This window comes from Humulus lupulus, chromosome 7 (assembly GCF_963169125.1).
Source record: "Humulus lupulus chromosome 7, drHumLupu1.1, whole genome shotgun sequence".
In the NCBI taxonomy this organism is placed as follows: Eukaryota; Viridiplantae; Streptophyta; class Magnoliopsida; order Rosales; family Cannabaceae; genus Humulus; species Humulus lupulus.
In genome coordinates this window covers 26994958-27011843 of record NC_084799.1, presented here as the reverse complement: position 1 = coordinate 27011843, position 16886 = coordinate 26994958, and positions in this window count along the sequence as shown.

The following is a 16886-nucleotide window of genomic DNA, read 5'->3' as shown; positions in this document are numbered from 1 at the left end:
AGTTATACATTTTAAATCAAATGACTTGGTTAGCAAGTCTGGCATAATTTCAAGGGGGCTTCTTGGCAAAATGGCCTATTTTTTTAAGTCATTTTGCATTCTAGCCTAGTTTTAATAATTCTTTGCAAAATGACCTCTCATAATTTAGACAGGTAGTCGAAAATTTAGACAGGTGGTCGAAAAATTTAGACAGGTGGTCGAAAATTTTGACAGCTGGTCGAAAAATTTAGACAACTGGTCGAAAATTTTTGACAACTGGTCGAATTTTAGACAGAGGTCATTTTGCAAAAAATTATCAAACGTAGGCCAGAGTGCAAAATCACTTAAAAAAAGAGGCTATTTTCACCAATTTCCCTAATTTCAAAGTACACAGTGTAACGGTCCTGGATTAGGAGGACATTACAAACCCTATGGTCATTGGAAAACTAAAGCGCCAGGTACACTGGGCCAACTTTAAGGCTGGTTATATAGAGGATAAGGTAGTGGGTCCCAGGGTGACTCTATAGTCCCATATCCTATGGCAACGAGCCCCGATATGACTCATTAGTCATTTATTTGGGGCAGCAACCCTGGGGTGACTCTATGGTCACGTATTTAGGGAAACGGCCCCCGATATGACTTATTAGTCACTTATCTGAATAGAATGCATGCATGAGTAGGGTTATTATTGATAGATATGCTTATTATGATTCTGTGATATGTTGTTAACTGCTTATGAGCATGTTTAAGTATTCTTGCTGAACCTTGGCTCACAGGTGCTATGTGGTGCAGGTAAGAGGAAAGGGAAGATGTACCAGCCATGAGTTGGAGAGCTTCGGTGGCGATGTTTACATATGCGGTTGCTCGAACACAACGGTTGAGGTTTCAGAGGAACTAAGGTCAAACCCTATTTTTCCTCTTAGGTCGGCTAGTTGTAACTTTTGAATTGTAATTAGCCTTTTAAACGTTATTTTGGGATCCCATGTACGAACGTAAACATTTTAATGAAATGGCTATTCCTTTTGACCAAAAATTTTAACCATAAACCGTTAATCACGTTTAATTACACATTTATGGCTAAGAGACTCGTTTAAAAAGTCTATCACTATTTAAAACAAACAATGTAACGGTCTTGGCTACCCAGGGCGTTACAGACCTCACCCTATTTACCATTTAAAATAAGAATAGGTTGGGTCGGGCCTTATCTTTATAGGAGAAATGGACATCGCTACTCGTGTCAAAATAGATCTTATGTACCAAATGTTAGGATTTATGTCCTAAAAGCATGTAAATATATTTTATTGATTTAAATAAAAGTACAATTTTATTATATTTGAATGTTATAGTTATTATTTGAATAATTTATATGAATATCAAGAAAATTCTATGTTCACTTATGATGATATGATATTGTATTAGTACGAGAGAATTAAAATCATATACAATGAATAAAATATTCAGTAACATATTAAAGTAAGGAATCTTTAATGAATGGTTACTAGTACAGTTTACTAAGCATAAGGGATGCAAGTAGTCTAGATTCAGGTTACTGATGTTGATAGACTTCTTGGTAAAGGTACTGTATATAATAGATATTATATATGACATGACTGATATGAATTAACTATCTGTATAAACTTATCGTTTGCCATAAAGATTTAATTCTCATCATAATAGATGATCATTTGTAGATCAGTCTAAATCATGAGTAGTAATGAACTCCTGTTTGTGCTTATTGGATCTTTTGATTCACTAGTTAAGGTTTCTTAGTATAATGAGACTAGTGACTTTTGTTTTGGAGATTCAATATCATGAATGACTGGGAATATGATTTACAATATTGCAATCCATATTTTCCTAACATATCGAATATTGGTTCCCTTAAGGGTTAATTCTGGAACTGAATAGTTATTGAGCTCAAATCTATAATTTGATTATAGATTAATTATTTTCTAGTGAATTAATGGTACTTAAGGAACAAGAGGTAATTAGAAGGGTAAAATGGTAATTTTGACCAGCTCTAATTAACGAACCAATAATTGGATGATAGAACTACATTTATTGATTATATCAATGGACTACAAAGAAAACTCTTTAAATATAATTCTATAAATACTTAGAGTGCAATTCCATGATTACTTATTCCATATTTATAGTGGAGTAATCATGGAATTAATAAATAAGATTATTAGATTAAAGAGTTTAATTAATAATCTGGTTTGTTGGAGCTTCGTATTGTAGGTCCATGGTCCTCAGGTCACTTCTGTCCTACACTGTCAAGGGTAAGGATGTCATAAGAAAGATTTGTAGAGAGAAGGACTTAATTGCGAAGGAATTAATTTTCCTGGGCAAGGAAATAATTATGTGATAATTATGGGCAATTGATTGATTATGAATTAATTAATTATTTAACTATAAAAATTTATATATTAAAATAAATTTTAATCATGTTTGGATTAATATAAAGAGAGATTAATAATTATCTTATTATAAGATATTTATTTATTTATCGAAATCTGATATTCTAATATAAAGTTAATTTTGAATTAACTGATATTTATTTTGAAATAAATATATTATATTAAATATTAATTAAATAAATAAATGAGAAAATCAGGGAGAGTCACTAATTGGCTCACACCACTCATTGAAGTGTACGGTGTGTTATTTAATGTTCATGATTGAGTAGTAAAAAAAATGGTCAATGGATTAAGGTAAGTTGAAGAAGTGGTTGAATTGAAAATCTGGATTACTTGTCAGTTATTTTTTGAAAATTATATATGCTTGTCATTCATTAACTTTGAGGCTTAAAAATTGTGGTTATCTTGATTCATTTGTTTAGTGTCTGTATTTATTTGTTTAGTTTGTCTTAAGTCTTGTTTTCTTTGCTCGAGGGCGAGCAAATGTTAAGTTTGGGGAAGTTTGATAAACGAGTTTTAAACTCGTTTATCTATGTGTTTTTAGGTAGAATATTAGGTGTTTAGTTTTGTTTTGTTCTATTTTACGCTTGTTTTTGTGTATTTTCAGGTGTCGAAGGACTTAGGTGAGTTAGGTGTGGAAACATGGTGGAAAAACTGACAAAATGACAAAAATTGGTGGAAAACAGTGTTTCGGAGCACTTTCTGCGACCGCATGAATATGATTCTGCGGCCGTAATTCTAGAAAAGTTGGGCATTTCTAGGGTATTCTTGTGACCGCAGGAATGACATCTTACGACCGTAGGATATGTCTATAAATGTGAAAAATGTTGATTTTAATGAAGGGTGTTTTGGTCATTTCATGTTTAAGAGAAATGCTAATCAGGTTTGAATCACGATTTTGGAGAGGAAAAGAATAACTTTTTGCAGACCTAGACTGGGAGAAGACGATTGGGATCACTTTGGAGAAGAGCTTGGATCGGCATAGAGTTCTTTTCTTTTCTTTTTATCTTTACTTTATGTTAATTTCTTGTTTATGGATTTCTTAATGATGAACATGAACTAATTTTATTTTCTAGGGTTTTTAATGTAATCACTTGGATCTTTGTTATTTTCTATGAGGATTTCATGATTCTTTCTTCACTTCTATTCTAAATTATTTGATCTGTTCTTAATGCTTGTGAATGCTTGATCACCATTTGCATGATTTATGATTTTAATTCGAAATCTGAAAAGTGAGAATTGATTATGCTATGATTGAATAATCACAATTTTCATATTGGATGAAAATACCTATATGAATTGTGTAGTTTTAGGATTATTGTGTTCAATGCCTTTAATGTGTTGTAATTTATCACAGGAATGTAGAAAATTCACATGTAAATTGGGTTCTTTGTTTCTTGAAAAAGAGTAAGAATCGTTTTTGTTAATCTGCTATTAATTTAGGAAGAAGGATTGTGAAGTCTGATTAGCAAAATAATAAAGTGAAAATTTGATGAAATTAAAATCCCTAGTTCTTTATTTTTGAAGTTTTTACAATTATTTGCTTTCTTTCATAGTGTTATTTTATGTTTATTGATTTGGTTATTTTAATATTTTTGGAACCAATTTATTGTTGACCATATAGAAATAGAAAATTAATTTGTTGGTAATTAGTTAATCAATCTTCGTGGGAACGATCTTTATTTATCGTTGTATTACTTGTGTCGATTACGTATACTTGCGTATCAATTTTACACAACAGCACCACCGAGGGATATTTTCTATCCAGGTGATAAGAATCATGGGGCTCCATCTAAAATCTGATTGGTGATTCGTTGAGTTACTTGTGTTCTTATTAATGTCTCAATATTTTTACATTTATTCCATGTGGGACATCATACTCTAATATCCTCTCTCAAGATGGTGGCGATTTTTCGCACACCAATTTAGAATCACCTGATCACAAGTGACCATTTTTTCAGCTCGCTTATTTGTGTTTGGATCTATCAAGTGTCTTTTTGCATTATGCGTATCTCGTGATGCTTAGCTAACTATTTGGATCTCAAGTGTCTTATTACATTATGTGGATCTCAAGTATTTTTTAAAGTTGGCTCACTCTTTGAATTGGTGTGGATCGAATGCCCGCTAGAGAATTGGTGAGCTTTGCTAGTTGTTGATTATTAATATTGATTTGAGATGGTGCCTGTTTTCTTTACGGATGTATTTTAATTTTGGATTCTGACAGATGTATTTTGATTTTGGATTCAAGAACATGTTTTTTATTCGGTTTTGATTTTAATCTTTATTCTTCTAAATATATTTATAATTTTTTTATTAGTTTAAATTAAATTTTTAAATAAAAAATTTAATAGAAACTTAATTTTAGAACTGCCGCATCAGCAATTTCTATGATCGGACAATCCATGTTGGCAGTTAACTGCCAAAACAAACAGAATGTGTGGATTTGTTAACAGAATGGGGGATTGTGATGTTTTTCCATAAAAAAAACTAGTTTAAGTATAATAAGATGTGAAAATCTGGGGTTTTTGTCGCCAATTACTAATTTTATTATTATAAAAAAATATTTATTTTTTAAATTAAATAAATAAATTTACATTGAGATTACCTAACATTAAAAAAACGGAGATGGGAGGAACGAAAAATATTAAAGGGTAACTACACTAATTAACCCTAATTAACACTATAATTATAACTCTAACCCTTATTTAATATTTTTCACATTATTAACTCTCTAAGAAAAAATTACCCTCCTGTTAAACAAACAATTAGAAACAAATCTAACCCTTAATCTCATCTCTAAGCTTCCCACCGAAAACCTTCCCAAACCCAACTATCTTCAACGTAGTCGTCGAAGCTTCGATGGTGTTGTCGTCTCCGGCCAGCACCCACATCGACGCATGTCCACCCAGCTGCATCGTTGTCTCTGCCCAGTCATCGAGTCCCCTTCGTTGAAGCCTCCCTGTAACGACCCAAATTCACTAATAAGGCTTAAGGGCCTTGATTAGTGTGCCTGGAGGGCATAATGGGAATTATGTGTGATTTTAATTATTAAGATGCATGATTATGAGTTAAAGCATGTTATATGACTATCTGAATATTTTAGATGCATGACTATGTGTATTAGTATGCATGTAGGCCCTGACTAGGTTAGAGGGGCATAATCGTAATTTTGGCCATTATGGGCATAACTGCTTTGATATATGTGATAATTGTCGAGACCACATTATTATGTGGATATATCTGTGATCTGTGACTCGAGACGATCCTAGTGAGCAAAGTAACGAAAAGTTATGGCGGGGATTTATACCCGGCTCGGGGTGAGCTTAGGGGTATAAATGGGAATTTAGGGAAAATACTGGAGTCTATCTTGACATTGAGGAGTACTATTTGTGGTTAATTAGGTATTGGGAATTAAGCGGGAAATATTAGAGACACTCGAGGAATTAGCGGGAATTGGGTGAAATGACTAAAATGCCCTAAGTGGATTAAAAGGTTTAGAATTAATAGGGAGGGCATTAAGGTCATTTTGGCTTTTAAGGATGGGTATTACTGAGGCTTTATGTTAGTGGGATTTGTAGAATATCACAGAAGTCTGAGGAAAGAAAAGAAGGAAAAAGGAAAGGAAGGAAAAACATAGAAGTTTACCCTGAGTCGGTTTGTGCTTTCACCACCACTGTTCTTCATTCTTTTTGGAGTAAAGCTCAAAGGAGAGCTAGGTCAATTAAGCTACAAGATTTCTAAGCTGAACTTGAGGATTTGGCAATGGTTTAGCAAGGTTAGGCCATCACTTGAGGTGAGGTTCTGTAAATTCTCTGGTTGCTGGTTTTAGTTTTTGAAATGTGGTGTGTAAGCTGGGTTTGATGGGGATTTTGGGAAATTCAGGGCAAAGGTTAAGGAGGAGCAAGCTAGAGGAGTCTAGAGGCAGCTTGTGGTCGAAATCCTATCAAAGGTATAAAGTCTAAACTCTAACTTTGTTGTTCAGCTGGTTTTTATTAAGTTTTAGAGCTTAGAAGTGGCTGTAACGCCCCAACTCCTGGGACCGTTACGGTGTGCCTTGTAAATAGTGCTAAACTCTCTAATCGAGTCATTTGGCCAAAATCGTGATCTAAGTATGATTAGCGGTTTAGGGATTAAACATTTTGGTTAAGATATAACGTTTCACTAGAACGTTTAACATATACATTGGGATCCCGAAAATACAATTCAGAGTTTATTACAGAAAATATTTACAACAGGCCGTTCTAAGCGGCAAAACAGGGTTCAACCCTAGTTCCACTATAAACCTCGACCGTGGCGGTCGAGCAGCTGCATATGTACACGTCATCACCTAAGCCCTCCAACTCAAGGATGGTCTAGCTTCCTCTTGCCTTTACCTGCACCACATAGCACCCGTGAGCCGAAGCCCAGCAAGAAAACATAATGCTTTTCATAAATGTTATCAAATGATTATCATTATAACCACACTGAATATAAAGCTTTCAAACCAATGGGTGCACATCACATGATCCTAGCGGGAGAGTGGCTGTTAAGTAAGCCACCAGCCTCCAAGCTCTGTTTTGTAGCGGGAGAGTGGCTGTTAAGTAAGCCACCAGCCTCCAAGCTCTGTCTTTTAGCGGGAGAGTGGCTGTTGAGTAAGCCACTAGCCTCCAAGCTCTGTTTTCTAGCAAGAGAGTGGCTGATAGGTAAGCCACTGGCCTTCAAGATCTGTTTGTTCATCAACCCTCAGGGTCGGTCAAGCATTAATGCTCCTTGAGTCATTCAATGCTAGTAATCGATTAGATCTAATCTCTGTTGGCTTGCGTGAATCACGCTAAGGCCGTTCTGACAAGTAAATCAGCGCTTCCTGACCTGTGTCCAGTAACACTGCCGAGCCTGACAAGTAAGTCACAACCTCACAGCTGATACTAACACTTTTGTCGATCCTGTATTCAGTCCATACACAAGTAAGCAATGCTATCAATATGTATCATATGCCAGTTATCCAAGAATAAGGCATTCAGCATGCTTACTAAACAGCTTCTAGCACAGTCATGATCATGCACAAACTCAGAGACTCAAGCTCTGACCAATCTCATATTCATCGTTCATGGCATGCCCTATCACATGTTTCTCGTGCATTACATGCATCACACTAAATTATCCAGCATGCCTCAACAACAGTCATATGCAAATGGGCAAGATTTGCCAAGCATTCATTATGCTAACAATGTTTACATTTAAACATCCAACATGCATCAATCATAGTCATGCATGTCATACTCAATAGCCAATCAAAATGCATCATAATAGCCATGCATGTCATGCTCAATAATCAACCAACATGCATCCATAATAGCCATGCATGTCACATATACACAGGGTGCAGTTTTCTTACCTTTGGTCCAAGCACAGGTTACCAACAAATGAGCCACAAGCACGATCCTGACTCCAAGCCTCTAGTGTTAACCTAGTCACAACCACAAATGGTGACCCAATGAGTTCAAGTTCTAAAACCAACCCTTGAACTAAAACTTAGCCTCCAAGACATCAATCCTCACTAATTCGGGTAGTAGGAATGATCCCGAGGCCTAAAACCATGTTCCCGGGGTCAAAATACCCAAACGGGCTCAAAAGCCTGCCTGAGCCGCGGCCCTGGCACCCTGAGCCGCGGCCCCCAGCACCACCAGAAGCAAGCGCCGCGGCGCCCAACCCAAGGGCCGCGGCGCCCAGCAAGACAGAAAAGGCACCTGCTTCATCGAGCAAGTGCCGCGGCGCCCAAGAACAGGGTCGCGGCCCAACTTCGGGGCAGCCATTTTTCCCTTCGTTTTAACCTTTTAAAACCTCCCAAGAACATGTCTAAACATTCCCAAATCATCAAATCAAAGTTCCCAAACTCCCCAATGGTCTAAAACCACCAAAACCCAAGGTTCAAACAACCTAAAAACTCAACGATTCACAAAGTCTAATTCAAGCTTAAAAACTTTTAAAAACTTAAAACTTAAACTTGAATTACCTCCGATTGAGTTGTTTCCAACTAAATCCTCCGGCTAATAAGCTTCTAATTCTCCTTAGGATTTCTATGCCTCGATCCTCGCTTGATTTCGAGTCCTAGAACTCAAGTTATCTTCGAAAATGCAATCGGGAACGAAAAGGGAACTCTAGGGAGAGAGAATGTACAGAACGTTCTTTTTATTTCCTTAAAAGGTTACTTCAAGCTTAAGTAGCCTCCAATAAAACTTAATGCTCGGGGTCCCGAAAACACCCCCGGGAACATTATAGTCAAAACTTCCAGAATTTCCCCCTGGTCTTACTAACTCCCAATTTATCACCAAATGTTAATTCCCATTACCCAATAACCCGGTAATGCTCTAAATACCCCTTGACTTACTCCAAGTCAAGCTTACATCCCGTTGTGATTTTCCCACTAGCTTACCTCCCAGGATCGTCTTGTGCTGGGTAACCTTGGCATAACCATATAATAACAAAGCACCACGCCCATTTCACATATATGCCAAAAATGTCCGAAATGGCCAAAATATAAAAGTCACCCAATTAATCACAAATGGGTTCACATGCATATTTAATACACCTAAACATGCATATTATCATTAAATAGCATAATAAAGCAATTATGGCCCTCCCGGCCTCCTAATCAAGGTCCTAGACCTTATTAGGAAATTTGGGGCATTACAGTGGCTATGGTGAATTCTGAGTTTGTGGATGCATGTGCTTGGGTTTTAGGTGTTTGGGGTGCTTGGGATGAGTGGAGTGTGGTCATGAGGTTGTTTTTGAGTTTGGAAAAGAGTTGGAAGAGTTTGGGTTGAGGTTGGTTCGAAGAAATCGCAGAAGAGAAAAATTGGTGCTGGGCTGTCTGTGACTAGCTCTACAGCGCTAGCCTTTGGGGCACTGTAGCGCTAGGCCATAATGCTAAGGGGATTTTGGCTTCTGTTTGTAGCGCTGTAGCGCCCCCCCAAGAGCGTTGTAGCGCTACCCTGCCTTCTGAAGGGGATTTTAGGGTTGTTTGCAAGGGTTTTTGACCTAGGGTTTGGGGTTTGATTCCACCACCTTGTTTGGTGGAACTAGGACTTCCCGGGGGCTCGGGATTGGCCCCGAGGCTAGGTTTTGAACTTGTGGATTGATGATGACTTTGGCTATGGTTGTGTTTAGGTGAGCGCTAGGGCTCGAGGGGGATCGTGCTTAAGGAGTTGAGAGATCAAAGCCAGTGAGTTCAAACGTAAGAAAACTGCACCCGATTATATGTTGTGGTGGGACTAAGTGCTCCCGAGAATTGTATCGTGTCAATGATGGTCTTATGCAATGGGACATGTAAAGCGGCCTAAGAGTGCCGTACATAGTATCTGCGCATAGGGCGCGGCTTGGCCGCTGGTAGCCGAGAATACTCACTGAGCTCGGCTTAATTAGGCCGGAGTCAGTGGGATAACGGAGGGAGCAGCCTGAGAGCGCTAGCCCTAGTTATCATTTGTGCTGTGATATATGAATTGAATTGATAAGCTTAGTATGCTGAACACTTGATCATGCTAAATGATTACATGTTTGAGAACTTATGATGCAATGTGGGTTATGGACTTGTCTGTTGATTGCTTATGCTCTGTTGTTGTGTTTTCTTGCTGGGCCTTGTGTAATGCCCCAAATTTCCTAATAAGGTTTAGGACCTTGATTAGGAGGCCGGGAGGGCCATAATTGATTTATTATGATATTCAATGATCATATGCGTGTTAATGTGAATTATATTATTATATGATGATAGATGCATGCATATGGGTGTATTTATAATTATAAGGGCATTTTGGTAATTTGGCCTGTTGAGGGCATATTGTAATTTGTGAATGAGATTTAATTATTATGGAGATATATTCGAGCTATTCGACATGAGACAGTCATATATAATGGATTAGCGGTTTTGTCATAACGGGGTCAATTTCGGGGTAATAGAAATGTTTATTTGGTGATAGATTGGGAATATTTGAGATCAGGGTGAAATTCTGGAAGTTTTGACTATAGTGTCCCCGGGGGTGTTTTCGGGACCCCGAGCACTAGGTTTTATTTGAGGTTACTTAAGCTTGAAGTAGCTTGACAGATAAGAACGTACGTTAGAAACTTCTCGTTCTCTCTCAAAATAGTCTGTTTTACCGTTTGAGCCTTATTGAGGAAATCTTGAGTTCTAGGAGTCGGAATCAAGCGAGGGTCGAGGCATAGCGATCCTAGGAAATATTAGAAGCTTCTTAACCGAAGGATTTGACGAGAAACAACCCAATCGAAGGTAATCTAAGTTTGAAGTTTGAAGTTTTTAAAGTTTTAAAGCTTAGAATTGGACTTTGTTAATTGTTGAGTTTTTGGTTGGTTTGAGCTTTGGGTTTTGAGGGTTTTGGAGTATTGGGAAGCTTGGGAACTTTGATTTGATGATTGGGGAATGTTTGGGTATGTTTTTGGAGGATTTGGAGTGCTTGAAACACGTTTGGGAATGGCCCAGGGTTGGGGGCCGCGGCCCTGTTCTTGTGCGCCGCGGCCCTAGTTCGAAGAAGCAGGTGTCAGGGAGTAAGCCTTGCTGGGCGCCGCGGCCCTAGCCTCAGAGAACCCTGGGGGCCGCGGCCCAAGGTGCTAGGGCCGCAGCCCTTGCCCTGTTTTCACCCCGTTTGCTCGTTTTGACCCCGGGAACTTAGTTATGGGCCTCGGGAGTGTCCCTACTACTTGGATTAGTTTGGATTGATCTCTTGGGGGCTAGATATTGGTGTGGAACCTTTGATTATCATGTTATTAATGGTGCTCCATATTTGGTTATGATTAGGTGACCGCTAAGGGTTTAAAGGTTGATCGTTCTCAAGGATCGTTCTTATATCGGTACTAGCTCGAATCTGAGGTAAGAAAACTGCACCCTGTGTATATGAGACATGCATGGTTGTTATTGATGCATGTCGGCTGATTATTATGTATGAGACATGCATGGTTATTATTGATGCATGTCGGTTGGTTATTATGTATGAGACATGCATGGTTATTATTGATGCATGTCGGTTGATTGTTATGTATGACATGCGTGGTTATTATGATGCATGTTGGTTGATTAATGAGTATGACATGCATGGTTATTATTGAAGCATGTCGGTTGATTATTATGTATGACATGCATGGCTATTCTTGACGCATGCTGGTTGACTATTAAACGTGACATGCATGGCTGTTATTGGTGCATGTTAGATTGCTGGATTTATTGCATATGATGCATGAGAAACATGTGATTGGGACATGCCTTATATACTGAGTATGATATCGTTCAGAGCTTGAGTCTCTGTGTTGATGCATGGCCCTAATAGTACTAATACCTGTTTGGTAAGCATGCTAAATACCTCGTTTATGGATATGGAATATGTGATATGTGATTGGTGGCATGTCTTACTGGTGAAAGACACTGACTAGTCAGGGACCGACTCTAAAGTCGAGAATCATGCATTGAATGGCTCTATGGCATTAATGCTAGACCGACCCTAAAGTCGAAGAACTTATAAGCGCTTGCCTGGTCTACGACCAGATGACTATAGCCAAGGTATATGACCCCGGTGACCGTTTGTCACATGGCTAAGGGACGTTGTCCATAGTTTCGACTCTAGAGTCGTGAGGAAGGTTATGTTGGTGACTAATCACCTTGCACCTGTCCTAATAAAACTTAAGAAAGAATCACTTATCGGTTAAGCCCTGGTGACCCTATTGTCACATGGCTCGAAGGAGCGATGCTCATTATTGTGACTTTTGGCTATTGTCACCTATTTGCTTGGACTGATAGTCCTGAATGGTTATTATGATCGTTGTTGATATTATATCATGCTTTATTGGGTTTTCTTGCTGGGCTTCGGCTCACGGGTGCTACGTGGTGCAGGTAAAGGCAAGAGGAAGCTGGACCATCCTTGAGTTGGAGAGCTTAGGTGATGACGTGTACATATGCAGCTGCTCGTCCGCCACGGCCGAGGTTTAAAGTGGAACTAGGGTTGAACCCTGTTTTGCCGCTTAGAACGGCCTATTGTAAATATTTTCTGTAATAAAATCTGAAATTATATTTTCGGGATCCCAATGTATATATTAAACGTTTTAGTGAAACGTTACATCCTAACCAAATTTTTAATCCCTAAACCGCTAATCATACTTAGTTTCACGATTTTGGCTAAATGACTCGATTAGCGAGTTTAGCACTGTTTACAAGGCACACCGTAACGGTCCCTGGATTTTGGGGCGTTACACCTTGGCTCACAGGTGCTACGTGGTGCAGGTAAAGGCAAAGGCAAGCTGGACCAAGCCTGAAGTGGAGAGCTCCGAGGTGAAATGTACATAGTCAGTCGTTCGATCGTCATGGTCGAGGAGTGGATTAGGACAGGGATTACCTAACCGCCTGTTTTGCCTTAGTATGGCTGGTTAATGTAACTGAATCTTATAACTTTTGTAAACGATCTTTAAACTTGTATTTTTGGGATCCTGTGTAAACGAGTAACGTTTCTTAATGAGAATGAAGCTTTTGAGACCAAAACATTTTAAACCCTAGTTCCTTTATAGTCTTAGTATCACGATTTTGTTTAATTGACTTGGTTAGCAAGTCTGGCACTTTATAAACACACAGTGTAATGGTCTTGGCTATCCAGGGCGTTACAACTTGGTATCAGAGCGTCCTAGGTTTATGGGTCCTGAAGACTGGCTGGATATGTACATTCGCCGCGGGAGACAAGCTCAACTCAGGGTTTGGTAATTGTGTATAAATGATTATGTGCCTAAATGATTTGAGTGAGATATGATTGTTGATATCTGATTGATGAATAGGGAGCATGAGATACTGATAGGGCCTGGCCCTTGACTACTGCATGATGTTATTGAGGCATGCTTATTAGCACCACTGTGCATGTGAATGAATATCTCGATAAATTGCTATACCTGATTGTTTGTGAATGATTGGAGTTCCAGTGATGGATTATGAAAGGATTATTACCCTGTCATCATAGCCTAATTGCCGAGTCGTTGATTGCAGATTGACTTGAATAGTTATGCGTTCAAGGAAATCCACACGACTAGTCGGCATGTCTGGGGCTAGAGATGATGACCGGGGTCAGACCCCTCTGCCAGTCCCTGAGAATTGGCAGCAGTTAATGGCCGACATGCAGGCCCGACTTCAGAGCCAAGATGAACAGATTCGAATTCTGCAGCAGGCTCCATCTGGGAGTGTTGCCCCTACTGTACCACCAGCAATGGTACCCTATGGTACAACCAGTTGATGTTGGGAGCAAGTGGGAACCGTTATATGAGCGGTTCAGAAAGCAACAGCCCTCGATCTTTGAGGGAGGACCAGATCCGCTGAAGGCTGAGCAGTGGATGACTTTGATCACTACCATTCTTGATTTTATGAGAGTGGAAGGACATGACAGGGTGGCCTGTGCCACTTATATGCTGAGGGAAGATGCCTGAATCTAGTGGGAGGTGGCATCACAGACCAGAGAAGTTGCTACATTGACTTGGGAAGGGTTTAAGGACCTGTTTAATCAAAAGTATTATAATGTTGCCATCAAGGCAGCGAAAGTGAATGAGTTCGTGGGGCTGGTTCAGGGCAGTATGAGAGTTACAGAATATGCCTTGAAGTTTGATAGACTTGCGAAGTTCGCACCAGATCTTGTGCCTACTGATGCAGCTAGGCAGGACAGATTTACCAGAGGCCTGAATGCTATGATAGCCCGAGATGTAAGAATTACCACAGTTCCTGTAGTGACTACATATGCCCAGGCTGTGGAGAAGGCTCTGACCGCTGAGGAAGCGGAAAATAAGATATGGAGGGAGAGTGCTGTGAGAAGGGAGGGCCGCAAGGCGGTGCCTCCATATTCTAGTTCTGGTAGGGGCGGGGGTCCCAGTGATTTGAAGAGGAAGACTCCTGATGCTCCAATCGCTCCTAGGTCTGATAGGGGAGGTCGGAGTACTCAGGGTGGCCATCAGGGAGGCGGTAATTCGTGGAGGACTTATCCAGAGTGCACAAGGTGCAAGAGGCGTCATCCGAGCGAGTGTCGGGCTAAGGCCTGCTATGTGTGCGGGGTGGTGGGACACCTCAGGAAGGATTGCCCGACAGTGAAGAAGGGAGAGACAGGGAAAGTGGACAGCTTAACTCCAGCTCGAGTATTCACTCTGACGCAGGCGAAGGCCGAGGCTAGTCCCTCGGTAGTGACAAGTCAGCTTTCTAGTGCTGGCACTCCCTTTGCTGTTTTGATTGATTCTGGTGCTACGCATTCATTTGTATCTGATAAGGTGATTGATAGACTATGTAGACCTAGTGAGTATAGTGCTTCAGGGTTTGAGACTATATTGCCTACAGGAGAATTGGTAGTATCTAGGAGGTGGATTAGAGCATTGCCAGTGATAGTTGATGGTAGGGAGTTATCTATAGACTTGATTGAGTTGAGTATGGAGGATTTTGATATGATTTTAGGTATGGATTGGCTGGTTAGATACGGAGCTACCATTGACTGTAGGAAGAAGATGGTAACATTTGAGCCAGAGGGCGAGGATCCCTTTGTTTTTGTGGGAGCGGTGCATGGACCCCGCGTACCCAGGATATCTGCATTGAGAGCCAGAAATTTGCTGCAGGGTGGATGTATAGGCTTTTTGGCTAGCGTGGTGGATACCACCAGGGTTTTACCAGTAGGACCGGAAGACACCAGATTGGTTTGTGAGTTCTTAGATGTGTTTCCTGAGGATTTGCCTAGGTTGCCGCCGCGTAGAGAGATTCAGTTTGTTATTGAATTGGCACCAGGGGCAGAGCCAGTGTCAAGAGCACCATATAGAATGGCACCAGCAGAACTGAAAGAATTAAAGATACAACTGCAGGAGCTTCTGGATTTGGGGTTCATCAGACCTAGTTACTCACCGTGGGGTGCTCCAGTTTTGTTTGTTAAGAAGGACGGGACTTTGAGGATGTGTATTGACTATCGAGAATTGAACAAGTTAACTATTAAGAATAAGTACCCCCTACCGAGGATTGATGACTTGTTCGATCAGCTGCAGGGTAAGATGGTGTTCTCAAAGATTGATCTTCGATCTGGTTATCACCAGCTGAGGATCAAGGATGAGGACATACCTAAGACGACCTTCCGAACACGGTATGGGCACTATGAGTTCTTGGTCATGTCTTTTGGTTTTACCAATGCCCCAGCAGCCTTTATGGATTTAATGAACAGGGTGTTCAAGGATTTTCTGGTCAGTTTGTTATAGTCTTCATTGACGACATCTTGGTGTATTCCAGTTCAGAGACAGAGCACGAGTTTCATCTTCGACAGGCTCTTCAGAGGTTGAGGGAGCACCAGTTGTATGCTAAGTTTAAGAAATGTGAGTTCTGGTTACCTGAAGTGACATTTCTTGGGCACATTGTAGGTGCAGATGGGATTAAGGTGGATCCATCTAAGATAGAGGCGGTTAGGGATTGGACGAGGCCAAGGAATGCCTCGGAGGTGCGGAGTTTCCTTGGGTTAGCAGGTTACTATAGGCGGTTTGTAGAGGGCTTCTCGAAGATAGCAGCACCGATGACCGAATTGACAAGAAAGAATTTGAAGTTTATCTGGTCAGACAAGTGTGAAGACAATTTTCAGGAGTTGAAGCAACAACTTATTACAGCGCCAGTGTTGAGTCTTCCTTCGGGGGAAGGGAAGTTTGTTGTTTATTGTGATGCATCGAGGTTGGGCTTAGGCTCTGTGTTGATGCAGAATGAGAAGGTTATAGCTTATGCGTCACGACAGTTGAAGGAGTATGAGCAGCGGTATCCTACTCATGACTTGGAGCTAGCAGCAGTGGTTTTTGCACTGAAGATTTGGTGGCATTATCTATATGGGGAGATGTGTGAGGTATACACTGACCATAAGAGCCTGAAGTATTTCTTTACACAGAAGGACCTGAATATGAGACAGAGACGTTGGCTGGAATTGGTAAAGGATTATGATTGTGACATTCTTTATCACCCAGGGAAAGCCAATGTGGTGGCGGATGCATTGAGCCGCAGAGGTCCAGGTCAGTTGTATAGTTCTGTTCAGATTTCAAGGGAGTTAGCAGATGAGATGGTTAGAGTAGGGATAGAGTTGGTGGTAGGGCGGTTGGCTAATATTACTCTACAGTCGACCCTGCTAGAGCGGATCAGAGAAGGACAGTTGATTGACGCTCAGTTACAGAGGGTTAGAGAGGATGTCTTAGCTGGAGTAGCTAAGGACTATACTATTTCTGAGGTTGGTTTACTTCGGTATCAGGGACGGATTTGTGTTACAGCTGATGAGGGGATCAGACGAGAGATAATGGATGAGTCTCATACGACGTCGTACTCACTTCATCCGGGTACCACGAAGATGTACCAGGATCTGCGAACTTTGTATTGGTGGCCCGGGATGAAGAAGGATGTGGTAGAGTACGTTGCTAGATGCCTAACCTGTCAGCAGGTGAAAGCTGAGCATCAGCGATCGGCGGGATTGCTTCAGCCTTTGGGTATTC